Source organism: Caretta caretta, chromosome 11, assembly GCF_965140235.1.
Source record: "Caretta caretta isolate rCarCar2 chromosome 11, rCarCar1.hap1, whole genome shotgun sequence".
In the NCBI taxonomy this organism is placed as follows: Eukaryota; Metazoa; Chordata; order Testudines; family Cheloniidae; genus Caretta; species Caretta caretta.
This window is the reverse complement of record NC_134216.1, coordinates 16,188,114-16,205,227: the sequence shown is the minus strand read 5'-3', so window position 1 is coordinate 16,205,227 and position 17,114 is coordinate 16,188,114. Positions and strand designations below refer to the sequence as shown.

Sequence of the window (17,114 nt, the reverse complement as noted above, 5' to 3'; positions counted from 1 at the left end):
TACATTAGAGTTAATATTAATATGCAGTAGCTGAAATACATCAACCAACTCTTTCCCACAAATGGTTTCAACAAATTAGCATTTTCCAATTAAAAACATTTAAATGAAAAATGTGCAACCAGCTCTAATCAGAAGTTACTTCCCTAATACCAAACCTAAACCAGCATTAACATGGTGTGGGTGGACAGAGAATTGGGCCCTCGATATTCAGTCATGCTTTGTGACTAATGCCAAATATTAGTTTCCAGAAGCTTTTTAAGCCCCAGTAAGGTAGAGGAGGAAACTATAAGAACAAATATACCATTCAGTGGCTGTCCACAAAAATGTATTTAGTGAAAATACAGTATCTGTTTACAAAATCATGTGACTTTTTTAGTGTCAAGCCTCAAACATACACCTGAGAATTCCCGTAAAAACAAATTATTGTCTCATCCCAGGCAGAAAAACTCATCTGTAATAACTATTTCATGGCTTTTTACTTTAGAATGAATCATTCTGTCTCACACTCATAAAAACATGAGTGACAAATAACTTTTAATATGAGCTTTTAGCATTAAGCTTTTTTCAATGTTTTTAATGATTCTTTGCAAGGGGGAGGAATGAAGGGGCAGATTTTGCTACCACTGATGAAAAGCATTCTATTAAGAGCTAGGTAGTATTATTCCCCCCCAATGTGAGTAGGAGTATTAGAAAGTGGCCCTAATAGGGTACAACCAGATGCACCGCTGTCTAGATAAAATCTGTTAATCCTGCCATTCATACTTTACATCAACCTTTTTTCTTCCTAAACAAAGTCATTATCATGTACACTTCAAAATGGGAAACTACTTATTGTTGCACACATAAATAATCATATCTCTCATTTGGATCATATGTAGTCTTAACCATAAACATAAGATTAATGTTTTAAACTAATCTCCAGATCAGGTTATTATTTTTATAACTATCAAATGAAAATTATGAAGTTTAAAAGAAAAAACAAAACCACCAATACTCAAAGGGAATAATGAGAAATAATCAGCTGTTTATAAAAAAATCTCACATAAATGTGACATACATTTCTGCTCTATCTGGGCATTACTATATTCTCATTGGTTATGCAATTATTATTCATTCATTTTTTAATATTCTCTGGTCTTTGAACAGCATTCAGAAATATTCTATTTTGCTTTCAAGTACAATGTAGTCATTTAGCTATTTTCAGCTGAAGTCAACAAGAGCTAGACCACATTGTGGTCTTTGATCAATGTTCAGTATAAATATGACAGAGAAATATTAATCCTTACCTCTAACATATTCTTTCCAGAGGGCAATAGATTATTTACTGCCATATTAAACCACATAAACTAACTCAAATATGATAAATCACAATAAAATACATTATAGAATTTTGTTCATGACTTCTAAGATTATGTAGAATAGATTTTTAGCTACCATAGACTGCTCACATTTATAATCACATTAAATTTACAAATACATTTAGTAACAAGTCTTAAACAGTGCATATAAGTTGGAATTGAAGATCTAAACATTCTTGACAAATTTTTATTTCATTTTATTTTTGTCAAGGTCCTGTACATAAGAACAGCTTGAAAGAAACATTGACACTGACTCTATGGTGTCACATTCTTTGCTGGTGCAAATTGGTGCAACTGCATTGTGGCAGTGGAGTTGTGCCAATTTACACCAGAAGATAATTAGACCCATTGATAGGCATTGTTTAGACATCTCCCTAAGTTTGAAATAACAAAAAAAACAATCAAGCAAACAAAAATCCTAACTGAGATACTTCTCAAATTTATGTATCAGTGAGCTTTACCCTAACCTAGTAAATATGTTGCTTTGGTAACAACCATAAAATTTTCCAAAGACTAAAAGAATCAGACTGCAAAATCAGTGTCCTATACAGGGATTTGGAATGTCATTTATGAAAGAAAAGTTGTGCTCTTACATTAGTCGTTAATTGCAATGCCATTTTCTTTCCATGTGCTTCCATTAATGTTAGTTGAATGACTTCAGGATTGGACTCCTTTGGTGAATCGACACAAAGTGCTGAGTGCCTCCAGCTCCCATATGAAGTCAAAGAGAAATTGACTCACATGAGAAGTCTGACTGAAATCAATGAATTACTTACATGTGTAGAAAAAAACATTTGCAGGACCAGGGCCTTTGAGAGGTTTGAAATCTGAATCTGAATTTTGTGTTGCCAGTCTGTCTTTATATTACCTGTTGTTTTTTCCCACGCACATTTTTAGTGATCACTCAACAGCCTGGAAATAGGGTTATAAAAATGCAATGCTCTTGCAGGTCTTTTAGGTACATATTATACAGAAAACATACATTAAACCAATATACTTTAATCTGCATGGTAGCTGCACTGAGCAGGAAGCTGTTCGGGTAAGACTAAAACTAGCAAATAAGCGAAAGTATTAACCAGTACAGAATGTTGTTGTTGTTGCCAGTGGCCAGGTTTTAAAGATTTAACATAGACAGGCCTCTTTCTCTAAGGCAAAAACATTGGATTATATTTATTCATGGAGATATTTTTTACCCCACTGCCTTGCATGATTCCTGCTGTGTACAGATGTGAATATAGTGGCTTTAAATTCACCTGACTGCTGCATATGTCCTTGAATCTACAGCCTGCAGTTCACTTAACAGTGTTATGATGGCTATTATTTTCCCTCTTCCCAGTGGGCTACCACTCTTTGCATTCCTGTTGAAAACTCCAAACACAAGACCTAGAAATTTAATATTAATAATGAACACTTTGTTTTGTCTGAGAATTATTTTCAAACAGGAATATACTGTTAGGAAATTACACAATATGTGTAACCCTTCTTTGCTAATACCCCTTGGTAACCCAAGTTACAGATACAGTTATCTTAACGTAAGTGTAAAGGCATCTAATTTATGAGTGCCTTGAAAACACCCATCTTGGAGATAAACTTTATGAATAGCCAAGCCTGAGGAGGAAGTTTGAGCTGCAGTGTATCTCATGTTAACATGGCTATCCCTTTTCGCCCAAGTGGTTAGCCAAAGTTTGGGGGCCTGTGGGCTGTTTCTGTTAGGAAGAGAAGTTGGTGATGGAGTCAGGTATTTTGTTGACGCAACCCTATTTATTTACAAAGAATGTATACAATCCTGTTTCCCTTAACGCAGGAGGAATCAAACAGGAGATGGTTTCTTTCCTCACAGTGTCTTGCCTTTTTCAGCCAGAACTCAGCTCAAAAGCACTCTCTAGCATAGGTGCTGGAACTAGGGCTGCTGGGGGTGCTGCTGCACCCCCTGGCTTGAAGTGGTTTCCATTATATCCAGGGTTTACAGTTTGGTTCAGTGGCTCTCAGCACCTCCACTATTAAAACTGGTCCAACATCACTGCTCTCTAGGTTTTCCTCTGTCTCTGTGGTGTTTCTCCTGATCTTCTCTCTCTCTTTCTCACTCACCCACATTTCTACTACCCAGGGGAAAAAACCCTCCGTTTACATGTCCCTTTGTTTTGGACAATGACGTGCCTGTGGAGGCTGCTATTTTTCTGATTCCGCACAGGATCTCCTTGACTTCTTACTACTATCTTAAATGATGCACGGCAGTTGCATGGATCAGTTTCAGACACATTTTGCCCAGTCCACAACAATATTTTTGAGTAACGAATAAAGACAACTCCAAGACAGGGAGGAGTTCGGACGCTGACTCAAGGTTTGCACGCTTTGTTGTGGGCAGGGTAGGAATTCAGCCCACTTCCAGCCCCCCCCCCAAGTCATATGATATGGCTTCTGTTCCCTGACTGGATGATTTAATCTTTTATAAACAATAGGAGTACTGAATAAATTATTTGAGGGTGTTGCTCTTCTAAGTGCTGGGGGGGGGGCACTTTTGGAGTGAGAGGTAGCAGGAAATAAATAAGCCTAGGAAAAATTAATTAGAATTGTTATTTTCTTGTCCTCTTGCAAAAGTACCTCTGCTTGAGCTCTAAAAATAACTGGGTTCCTTCTTGATTGATAGTGAGAGAAAGATATAAGCCAGATTTACTGGCTCTCTAGCACAGTTGACTAGGCTATGGATATAAGTTAAATTTTGAAGTTCCCCTTTCCTCCTGCTCCCAATATTTCATCAGGAAGCTTAAGATTTACCAGAGTCTTGAATTCAGCTCCTCAAAATATTGCTGTTCTTTCCACAGATTCAGCTGGAATCTTAGTGGGTTTTGTAGGCTTTCACTATTTTCCATCTCTCTGGCTAATCCTTTTAAAAAGATTATTAAAGTTTATTAGCCAATATGTCAAAGTATATAACACAAGAATTTGCTCGAAAGGAACTGGTAGACTTAGTGTGCTGTAGGAGGCTGGGCAGTGTGGGACTATATCTTTTATCCATCAATCTGTCTTTCGCTAGAACCAACAAGTAGATAAAGGGGGCCAGAATACCAAAATCCTCTTTTTTTTTTCCTTTCTTTTTTTATAGAAAGAGGGTAGTATTTACTGTACCCTTTTCAGCAGTGGTGACTTACTAAGAATGGTTCTGATTCGATATCTATCTTTTTTTCTTTTTCTCCCTTCTACCCCAGAGCTGTACCAGTGGTGGGTGCTAGACCTTTCCCCCTCCCCATTTTGTCAGTTATTTTTAGGGACCGATCATGAGCTTCCATGAATTTTTGTTTATTGCATGTGACCTGTCCATGACGCTTACCAGAAATAACCATGACAAAATCTTAGCCTTAATTATCAATAATTATATAGGAAGGCTGAAGTGTTAAATATTTCTGTTTTGTACTGGGAAGGGAGGGGAGGCAGACAGATAATATAGTCTCATCGTATGGTGATGTTTACACTCTTTCTAGTCCACGAGTATCTCTGGAGGATGTTAAACAGAAGCTAATAATAGACATTTTTAAATCATCTGGCCAGATAACTTACATCCAAGAGTTATAAAATCGCTGGTTGAGGAGCTCTCTGGATCATTAATGTTGATTTTTTTTCAATTAGTCTTGCAGCACTGGGGAAGTTCTAGAAGTCTGGGGAAAAGGTAATGTTGTACCATTTTTTAAAAAGGGGAAATGGAAGGTCCTGCATAATTAGGCCTGTCAGCTTGACATAGACCCTAAGCAAGATAATGGACTCTATCCTGGCAAGTAGTGACTCAGAAAAAGATTTGTTGGTTGTTGTGGATAATCAGCTGAACATGAGCTCCCAATGTGATGTTGTGGCATGTGACAGGGTGATAAGTAGAAAACTGCTTAGCCAAACCTCTGTCACTCCAGCTCCAATTAAGGGAGGTGAATTGGAGCTTGGTAGATCATCTGGCCCTGATTGGGGAAGCTGGAACAGCTGCTGCCCCATCAGGTTTGGGCTGGATAAAAGCCCCAGGGGAAGGAAGGCTCTGGACAGGCTGTAAACTGCATTAGAGGAAAGGTAGTGAGGGGAAGCAGAGAGAGAGATAGCTTGCCCCCTCTCTCCTGCTGGTGGACTGTAAGAAGGGGACGATGTGTATGGTGGAAAGGTTGTGGGAGCACAACCTGTACATAAAAGCACGAGGTGAGCACTGCATCAACGTCTCTGTGTGACTTTCTCACCCCAGTGGGGGCAGGAGCCAGGAGGGCCCTGCAGGGTCCCCATTACATGGCCAAAAGAGCTAATGCAATCCTGGGATACATAAACAAGGGAATCTTGAGTAGGAGTAGAGAGGTTATTTGACCCCAATATTTGGCACTGGTGCAACTTCTGCTGGAATACTGTGTCTAGTTCTGATGCCCACAATTCAAGAGGATGTTGACAAATTAGAGAGGGTTCAGAGAAGAGCCATGAGAATGATTAAAGGATTAGAAAATGCTCGTATAGTGATACGCTACTTCTATTTAGCTTAACAGAGAAGGTTAAGGGGTGACTTGATTATAGTGAACAGTGAGTAACAAATATTTAATAGTGGCCTCTGCAGACTAGAAGAGAATGGTACAACATGATCTAATAGCTGGAAACTGATGCTAAACAACTTCAGACTGGAAATAAGGTGTAAATTTTTAATGGCAAAGAGTGATCACCATTGGACTAATTGTCCTCTTGTATTTCCATCTCTGACCATTTTGAAATTGGATGTTATTTTCTAAAAGTTATCCTCTAGGAATTGTTTTGGGTAAATTCCCTGCCTATGTTAGACAAGAAGTAAAATTAGATGATTTCACTGGCCCCTTCTAGCCTTGGAATCTATAAGTCTGTGTCCTAGACTAATGCCCTAACTGCCGGACATGGTGCTGTAGGCACAGGAAGTAGCAGTCTAGGGGTGTGTGGCAGCACCCCCAGGTTTTATGTGGGGCCACTGGCCCCGCACGTGGGGCTCCACTCCCTGGTTCAGGTCCTGGCGGGCTGGCCCCGCTCCCCAGCTGCTGACTCTGTGCCCAGGGCCCTGCTCCCGGCCCTCCACTTCCTGGCCTGGGTCTCAGGTCCTGGCCACTGGCCCTGCTTCTCAGCTGCTGGCCCCGCACCCCACACTCTGTTCCCCAACTCCAACACCTGGGGCTCAGGTCCCAGCCCTGAGGCCAGGGCTCTGCTGCTAGGGCCCCGGCCGCTGGCCCTGTGCCCGGGGCCCTGTGCCCGGCTCCACTCCCAGGACCCTGCACACGGCACCACACTGGCCCACTGCATGTGGGGTGCCAGCTGACAGCCCCCCCCGGGGCTCCACTTCTGGGCCCGGGCCCATGCCCATCCCCAACTGTGGCTACAATCTTGACCCCCTTACCCCTGTCTGGGTCCCGTCCTCCCCCCGGAGACACAGCCCTCCTCCCAGCCTAAGCTCTGGGGAGGGGGTGCACAGATGGCAGTAAGTGGGCTGGATTTCCCCACTACTAAAAATGTTCCAGCGCTACATAGTGCAGGCATCAGTTACTGCAGATTATTATGATTTCCCTCTGAAAGGAAGTAGGAAACAATAAGAACAGTGAAAGTTCAGGGGGTCGTTTTCCCTGGGAGTTGATCTGGAAGCAGAGCAGACTCTCCCTGAGATAAAAGAGTAGGAGACTGACTGACTGTAGACGATGTGGAAACTTTGGTAACTATGGAAACTTTAGGTAATATCTGCTCATTCAATTTGACTCTTGTGAAAGTAGCCATTAATTTTATATTGGGATTTGTGTCACAGCAGGAGGATTAGTACTAGCCTGTGGCAGCTGCATCATAACCACAAGGTAATTTTCATTCCCCTCACAAAGGGATAGAGGGGTGGCCATGCTATCATACTGACATAATACATTTTATTCAGTAGTCCACAGTGACATATTCCACTTATCTAAACAATGTATGCCAAATCTGCTGCCAGAAACACAGGTGCAGTTCCTATTGACTTCAGTGCACGTTGCATATGTGCACGTGACGACAAAATTCAACCCTTTCATTTGTAGTTTTATTTGTGAATCCTGAATTTCTGAATATTGTCAGTCATTCCTTGGGATGGACCCTCAGCTGGTATAAAATGTCCATTGCTCCATTAGCTTAAAGGCACATTGGCTTCAGTGGAGCTGCAGCAATTTAAAACAGCTGAGTATTGATAGTTTTGCCTTCATACAACTTCCTAATGTAAATCACAGCCACACCCTTCTTACAATATTCTCCCCAGTCCTTGATACTAATTCTTGCACCACTCTTAATCTTACCTTCCTCTGCAAAATGCTTCAGATGTGACTTACTCTTATCTATTCTGGAATCTGTGTTGGCCAAAAAACCCCCACAAAACCTACTTTATTATCAGCTCAGCAAAGCTTCCCTGACATAGTGTCCAACACTGTGATATCTAGATATGCGGAGCAGGGACTTAAATTAGCGAAATCAGCAATGAACAATATAACCTGGCAAACTTCCCCCAACCAAAACAAATGGCTGGAATATAAATAATAAAGGTACCTTACAAATATACAGTAATTGAGTAAACATCAGAACATCAATGTGAAGGGCAAGAGTGACATCAGCTTTCTTTGGTATGGCTCACACCAACTTTGGTAGGCTATGATATGCCAGCCAACACTCAATGGAAAGGGCAGTTGCTATTGTAATCTTCACTGCTGCTTCTATATCCAGTTACAAGAGAGTAACTCAGCAAAAATGGCCCCTTGAAGAACTCCAACCTTGTAATAGTGCTGAATCCACACATTTAAAACAAGTGAGATCACTGAACAACAGTTTTCAGAGGAACAGCCGTGTTAGTCTGTATTCGCAAAAAGAAAAGGAGTACTTGTAGCACCTTAGAGACTACCAATTTATTTGAGCATGAGCTTTCGTGAGCTAGTGAGCTGTAGCTCACGAAAGCTCATGCTCAAATAAATTGAACAACAGTGTGAGCTTACTGAGGACATCTCATATCAAAATCTTTGTTACATATTAACAGAAACTGCATTTAGAAGGGGACAGTAGAAAAAACAAACAATTAGTTGCATCCTCTGAGGTTTAAAATTGATATTCACTTTTTAGGTTGCTAAGGCCTGTGGCAGCAATACATAATTTATATAAAAAAGTAAATGTGTTTAAGAACTGCTATAAAGAGTAGGAAGGTAGTTAAAAATACATAAAGGTAGTTAAGAAAAGAACACCACTTTCCAATGAATGGAGAGGGGTTCTCTTTAGTGTTTTTTTTTTCCTTTTCTCCATCAATTTCTCCCTAATATAGCACCATAGTTCCATGAAATCATCTCTGAACTAACATTTCCATTTACTCTACTATATAAAGAACAGATCTACGAATTTACCTTCTCCATATTATAGGAATGCATGCCCAGCCCTAGGCAGCTAATTATTGTACCATCTCCACAGCACACCTCCTTATCTGTTTGACAGTTTGTTCAGAGACTGAAATTTGGTGTAAAATAACAAGAACTAAAAAACTCAACTTTGCGTTTTGTGTGTGTGTGTATGTGTGTGCAGGCACTGAGGGTGATGATACTCTGAGCCTATAGAATTCCAATCAAGTTTTGCAGAGGATTAGCACAAATGGAAATGACTGAGTATTGAGAAGGAGAAGTAAGAGTAATTGTGCTTGATGTGCATAGATGTGTACAGCATCCGTGTTCTAACTTTAGAACATGGCACAAGTGAGTTGCATTATACAGAATGTAGTTGTATTGGTCCCAGGATATTAGAAAGACAGGTGTGTGAAGTAATATCTTCTTCAGACCTGAAGAAGAGTTCTGTGTAGTTAAAAAGTTTGTCTCTCTCACCAACAAAAGTTGGTCCAGTAAAAGATATTACCTCACCTACCTTGTCTCTCTTGCATTATATTGTATGTATGTATTGTGTTGTATGAAAGGAGAGAAGGTTAGCACTCCCCTTGATAAGGATGGAAGAGGTCCTAGTGACCTTTACAACACGCATATGGTTAAGGCATTGCCACTTACTTCGTGGCATCTAACCAATTTTTTGGGGGGAGGGATAGTTCAGTGGTTTAAGCATTGGCCTGCTAAACCCAGGGTTGTGAGTTCAATCCTTGAGGGGGCCATTTGGGATCTGGGGCAAAAATTGGGGATTGGTCCTGCTCTGAGCAGGGGGTTGGACTAGATGACCTCCTGAGGTCCCTTCCAACCCTGATATTCTATGATTCTATATGCAGCAGTTAGAGCTGGTGATCCATTGAGGACATTGTAAGAAACATTATCAGCAAGATTCTTAACTGGTATAAATCGGCATAGCTTGCATGAAGTTAATTTGCAGTGTTGATTAATGCCAGCTGTGGATCTGGCCCATTGTCTTTTCTCTATAATGCAACACTTTTTTTGTTCTCTTCTTCTGAGAGGCTGATGTTTTAAAACATCAAAGCTTATGTCTATGTCCAAAAAAGGAATGTGCAACTATATCACCTTTGTCTGGCTAGAATCATAGAATCATAGAATATAAGGGTTGGAAGGGACCCCAGAAGGTCATCTAGTCCAACCCCCTGCTCGAAGCAGGACCAATTCCCAGTTAAATCATCCCAGCCAGGGCTTTGTCAAGCCTGACCTTAAAAACCTCTAAGGAAGGAGATTCTACCACCTCCCTAGGTAACGCATTCCAGTGTTTCACCACCCTCTTAGTGAAAAAGTTTTTCCTAATATCCAATCTAAACCTCCCCCACTGCAGCTTGAGACCATTACTCCTCGTTCTGTCATCTGATACCATTGAGAACAGTCTAGAGCCATCCTCTTTGGAACCCCCTTTCAGGTAGTTGAAAGCAGCTATCAAATCCCCCCTCATTCTTCTCTTCTGCAGGCTAAACAATCCCAGCTCCCTCAGCCTCTCCTCATAACTCATGTGTTCCAGACCCCTAGCCCTCATCCGTCCCTCCATGAAAGCAAATGGACACCACACCATTCTATTTTGTTGTGAGCACCTTCTTTCCATTTCTGGCCAAAGAGTTTTGTCATGGGATTGGCCCAGCACGTTTTTGGTCTGCCCAGAGGTCGCTTGTGTTCTCTGGGGATCCAGTCACTGATGTGGGTTGTCCACCTATTGTCTTGCCTGCGGACTACATGACCCAACTGTATGCTCAATGTATACGTGCAATTACTGCAGTTGTACCCACAAATAGCCAGTTAGATGCCTAACTGGTGAACTGTGCACTTACGAACTCAAATTGCACACAAAAGCATGGTAATTAAGCAAGCAAATTAGGCATGCAATTGAACACGCATTTATGGCACAACCCTGGGATTCTAGTATTTTAAAAATCCAACTCCTCATTGTCTCTATCAATTTTAACAGAAAAAGGAAACTTTAAAAAATCCTCTTTGCAAGACAAAATACAATGGCTTGTAAAATTCAGCAGGTCAGACTAGATAATCTGGTGTCTGGACTTAAACTCTGACTCTATGGTCAATAATTTGAAATATTTCTTTCTGATGTGTGAGAGAGAGAGTATTAGCTCCAGCCATGTTCCCCAAATAGAGAATCTCTCTCAAAGTAGAACAAACATTTTGTGTGATCATTCTATAGCCATAGAAAAACACAAGCTAGATACAAAAATAGTTCCAATTAAGGTTGTAATATTTGCTAAATATTAAATTTATTTTCTCATTAAATATCAGCATACGTAATGAGTCTGTTATGATGAGAAGAAGGATGGTTCAGCAGTTATAGCACCGGCTGGGCTGTGGAAGACCCAGGCTTCATAGCTGCTTCACCACAATTATCTTATGTGACCCTGGGCAAGTCACTTAGGGTATGTATATACTACAGCTACAAATCCATGGCTGGCCCATGCCAGTTGGCTCAGGCTAAGGGGCTGTTTAACTGAGATGTAAAATGGGGATTGGGTCATATAAGTACCTACGATAGTTAGAAATGCATCAAAGACTATTTATTTTTAAATGCACCAATCCCCATAGTATCTGAATGCATATTTTCATAAACATCAAGCAAACTAGAGGTAAATGTGATGTACAATGAACCCCATTCATAAATGGTTTCTGCCAGTGGGTAACTGTCCCTGGTTGCAGCAAATGGTCCAGGATGAGTGGTCATGGGGGCGGGGGGTACAACCTCACCTACATGTATGTGTTTGAGGCTGTTATAAGACGCTTTTTCATGGATTCCAAACTGAGGGCCCAAAGGGCTGTACTCATCTTTGCTGAATTTGGCCTTCTATCTATATTTAATGCGTGTTACCAATAGGTTAAGGATATGATTTTTTACAAAGAATTCTTTATTAACTAGATCTATTTTGACACTTTTATTTAGAAAACCTAATGCCTTAGATCCTGATCCTGCATTGAACTCAGTAAGATTACCCATGTGCTTGTACCAGTGTAACTGCATTGATTCAAAAGAGATACCCCTAAAGTTCACCAAGTTAACTAAAATCAGAATCTGGTCTTGCTCCTTCAGAAACTTCATTCATTCACTGTTTTAAGAATATATTATATATTAATATATTATTGGAATATTATTCTGATGGACACTATTCCTTTGTTCAATCCTAAACAATGGTCCTAATATATTTACAAATGAGACCATCTTCTGTAAGACCTTATCCAATATTATTACTTAATATTTGTATCATCATAACACATAGAGGTCATAGTAAATAGTGGGTGCTAAGTACTATAAGAACTTGTAACCAAAACAGTTCCTGACTCAAAGAGTTAATAATCTAAGTAAGCTTTCAAGGGAGTACTTGCATGAGGAAGGACTACTTCTGTAATAGAGCTGGATGGAAAAATGGAATTTCCATGATGTGAGAAAGTTGGACATTTTTAAATTTTATTTTCATTCCAAATCAGACTGAAAAGTTGAAATTTTAATTTTTTCGTGGAATGGAAATTCTGAAAACCTTTTTTTGGTAACATTAGAAACCTTTAATTTTGATAATGTTGAATTACTTCGTTTCAGTGAAGTAAAAATGTTTCATTTTAAAAAAATCAAAATGTTATAATGTATTAAATATAACATATTATGTTACATGGACTGTATTATAATAGTATAATATAAAAGTGAAATGAAAATATTTTGATGCTATTGAAGCAAAATGAGAATGTCAAAATGATTTATTTGACTCTTTTCCACTGGAAATTTCTACATTCCCATGAAATGTTTCGATTTTGACACAACTGCATTTTCCAGTAGAGAACTGCTCTGTGGCGTATTTTCTACCAGCATTATTGTGTAAGGATTTGCAGCTTCAAGTCTATGCTCCTGTGAATGTTTGTTCTACTTAGTGAGTGGAAGAACCATTTTATTGTATCAAGTTAATCTTAGTAACATTTTGAAATGTCAGAATAATGAGGAATTAATTTAGAATGGTCTACCACAGTGTGAAAGAGTCTGGTACTCATGTAAATGTCACATATATTTTCATGACTGTTCCATTGCAGTTTAGCAATAGTTGTTAGACAAATAGTGAAATATTCTGTTACTTTAATCTGAGCCATATTTCTACTAACGTGCATTTCTCAGCCTCTCATTTCAAATAATATGTGCTAAAACATTAGATTTACCAAAAGCAACAACCTTTGCAAGCCTCTTTTCAACCGTGTATAAGATATCTTATTATCAGGAACTAATCAAGGGAACTATCCATTATTTTAGGGAACTTAAATTATTTTAATGTTTATTTATGCTTTTTAAAAATGAACTACATTTATAAATGGGTACAACTTTTATTAAACTTTAATTTTCTTCTCTTCATTTGAAAATGAGTCCACAGTCCAATACGTTTTATTTATATGAAAGTGGGAGAATATGTATTCATGAAACCATTTTCAGGAATTCTGTAGCATGAACACAGTACAACTGTACTTGCCAATCAAATCATATAAATTGTGGTTACAGAAATCCATTTTGCAGCTCGAGTTTCCAATCCTCCTTTATCCAAAGCAATTTAAGGAAAGACCAACAAACCTTTGTCTAAATTTTAAGAATGTATTGCCATAAACGAAGGGTTACAGTGTTTTGCAGAATATGTTTCAAATGCCTTTTAAAACCTCTGCTTGGCCAGAATATCTATATTAAAAAACCCTGACAACAGTTAGGTTGCTGGTATTGAGCCATTGCCATTCATGCTAAGCAATATTGTCTGATTATTTCCTGGTACTACCACATCTGTCTGTTTTACACTTCATATTCATAGATTCCAAGGCCATAAGGAACCACTGTGATCATCTAATCTGACCATATCTATAACACAAACCAGAGCATTTTCCCCCAAATAATTCTTTGAACATATCTTTTAGAAAAACAGCTGATCTTTGTTTAAAAAATTGTCCGTGATGGTGAATCCACTACGATCCTTTGGTAAATTGTTCCAATGGTTAAATACTGTTGCCATTAAATATTTATGCCTTACTTCCAGTTTGAAGTTGTTTCACTTCAGTTTCCAGTCATTGGCTCATATTAGACCTTTCTCTACTAGATTGAAGAGCCCATTATTAAATGTTTATTCCCCATGTAGATACTTATAGACCATAATCAAGTGGCCCCTTAACCTCCCCTTTATTAAGCTCAATAGATTCTATTTAGCTTAGCTCTATCACTATAGGGCATGTTTTCTAATCCTTTAATCATTCTTGTGGCTCATCACTGAACCTGTTCCAATTTATCAACATTCCTCTTGAATTGTGAGCACTAGAACTGGGCACAGTATTCCAGGAGCAGTTGCACCAGTGCCAAACAGAGGTCAAAAAGCCTCTCTTCTTCTACTCAAGATTCCTCTGTTTATGCAGTCCCAGTCCTAGGATCACAGTCTCTTTTGGACACAACTTCACATTGGTAGCTCATGTTCAGCTGATTATCCCCCCCGACTCCCAAATGTATTTCCAAGTCACTGATTCCCAGGATAGAGTCCCCCATCCTGTAATTGTGGCCTGCATTCTTTGCTCTTCAATGTATACATTTACGTTTTAGCCGTATTAAAATGCATATTGTTTGCATGTGACCATTTTACCAAATGATCCAGATCACTCTGAATCAGTGATCAGTCCTCTTCATTATTTGATGTACTGCTATTTCTTTTCCTTTATATGTTATACAATTTGAATATTATGTGGTATTAAATTTTATTTTATGTCTGTAGTTTGCTATTACGCCAGACATTTTCTTTTAAAAATAGATATACGCTCTACTTATTTAGAACATTTTAACGTGTACAGATCATTGACATGTAAATATCTGAAACAAAACAAACATAAAATAAGCTCACTATTGTAACAATTACTTTTTTTGTTTAGAGAAATATTATGCAGTAATTTAATCATCAGACCTTTCTGTTTAACAGGGCATTTTTTATTATAGAGTGAGCCTCTTTACACTGTCCAGGATGTGTTGCTAGTGACTTGATTATTACATTGACTCCCCTGACTTCACTCATATTTATCAAATCATGCTTGTCAGCATCTGGGATGTTTATAAGTAGCATTTCAGACACAGAATAAATTACTTTAAATCTAGATATTTTCCCAAAGTCATGGATTTCTTTAGATACTAATTTTAGGGAATTGTTCGGGTTACATAAAAATAATATTACATAATTGACATATAAACTGTTATCTGATGTGTCCCTGCAAAATGTATTCTTGTGATTTCTTGTCCTCTGTGCAAAAAGGCTCCAGGACCAGTGCAAAAAGGAAAGGAGTCAGTGCACATCCCTGCCTCCTTCCCATGTATAATTCAAATGGAAGATTAAGTTCCATTGACCAGTACCCCTGCAATAGAAATAATGGGGCCCTGGATGTCTGTTTTCACCCTGCCAATGTCTTCTGCCCCCACAACACCTCATGGAGGCAAGAGCAAAGCAGCACCCAGCTATGTTCTACATGCATAGTGGGGGAGGAGGCAGAGATGGGAGCAGGACTTTGGGGAGAGGCTAGAGCGGCTGCCAGTCTGCAGTTCACAAGATCAGGGCATAAGAGTGTCCATGCATTGAACTATTCCTGAATGGCTCTTCTTGAATAACACCATGTGCAGACAAGCCATAATTATGCAGGACCTTGATGGAAGGGGGACAAAAAGTTTAAACTCAATAGTACAGGCAAAAGATGGAGGGGGGCTTTATTAGTATCTTCACCTGGTCTTTATATTGTAAGTGTTACACTTTATAGTTGCTGTACTGATAAGTTTTGGAAAAGCTTCATTTAAAAAACATCCACCTGGAAAGGAAAGTGTTGAAATATATAATAGATTATTGAAATAGAAAGAAGTTGAAGAATGTAACTGATTTTTCACTATTCAAGCTTTTGCATTTGTCCCAACTCAGACAGTGAAAATGAATGGAGTCATTTTTTGTTGTATGTGTTTACATTCTTTCTCTTTCACTTTCTCAATGCTGCCATATGTTGGTTGCAGGTACTACAGAGTTATTGGTTTTTAAAACAGCCCTTTCCAACTGATTTAAAAAATTCTGAATATCCTCAGGTTGTCTTTATAAAACTTATATTTTGTTCCAAAGATGAGTTGACATTGTGTCTTTAGAGAGTTTGCTAGCCTCCTTCCCCTACATTGACTGTGTGTGCCTGGAAAAGTTCTTACACACACACACACACGGTTTAGATACAACTGTGATAATACTATACAAGCTCTTTAATACTCTGAGTATGGTTGCTGTACAAAGGGTTGTTTTTAAAACAAAGATAGCTAAACACAGATCTCAAATTCCAATGTAGTTTGCCTATAGCCTCACAGTGTTTGTTCAACCAGAGGGTCCTAAATATGGGAGCATGTGCATCCCACCGTAAAGAAATACCCTTGTGATCATCGTCTGACCTCCTGTGTAACACAGGTCATAGAACTTCCCCAAAGTAATTCCTAGAGCATACCTTAAATCTCCAATCTTGATTTTTAAAAATTTTCAGTGATGGAGATTCCAAGATGATCCTTGGTAAATTGTTCCAATGGTTAATTACCCTCACTCTTATATGCTTATTTCCAGTCTGAATTTGTCTCGTTTCAACTTCTAGCCATTGGGTCAGATTATACCTTTTTCTGCTAGGCTGAAGAGCCCACTACTAAATATTTATTCCCCATTTAGATACTTAGAGACAGTAATCAAATCACCTCTTAACAAAGAGGAAATTTAAGTGAAATATTGAGCTCTTTGAGTTTATCACTAGAAGGCATGCTTTTTAATCCTTTAATCATTCTCATGGCTCTTCTCTGAACCCTCTCCAATTTATCAATATCCTTCTTGAATTGTGGGCACTAAAACGGGACACAGTATTCCAGCAGCAGTTGCACCAGTGTCAAATATAGATGTCAAATAACCTCTTTACTCCTACTGCAGATTCCCCTTTTTATGCATCCTAGGATCACAGTAGGTCTTATGGCCACAGTGTCGCATTGGGAGCTGATGTTCAGCTGATTATTTATCGTGACCCCAAGCAAGGCCTTCTTCCTCAATTTGTAGGATTTGGCATTTTGGGCCTCTATTAAGATGTTCTTAAAGGATTCCCAATTATCATTCACGTTTTTCTGATTAAGTTCTTCCCTCCAGCTGATTTGACTAGAGATCCAGATTCAAATCATTGCTGTGCTGCTGTCTTCCTGTGTGGCCTTGTTCAAGTCTTAGGCCCAGATCCTCACATGTATTTAGGCCTTTCATTTCCACTGAAATCAACAGGAGTTAGGCATTCAGATATCTCTGAGAATCTTACGGCAAATCTACACTAGAGCGCTACTGTA

General features: G+C 39.0%; 1 protein-coding gene and 1 non-coding gene across 2 annotated transcripts in view; both read left to right on the top strand.

Annotated features, from left to right (window-relative positions):
* Window positions 1–17,114, top strand: part of DPP10 (dipeptidyl peptidase like 10) — an 867,655-nt gene that overhangs the window by 367,239 nt on the left and 483,302 nt on the right. The gene's annotated exons all lie outside the window — the stretch shown is intronic.
* Window positions 9,269–9,396, top strand: LOC125645249 (U6atac minor spliceosomal RNA). Its single transcript, XR_007359262.1, has one exon. It is a non-coding gene; the product is annotated as a U6atac minor spliceosomal RNA (small nuclear RNA).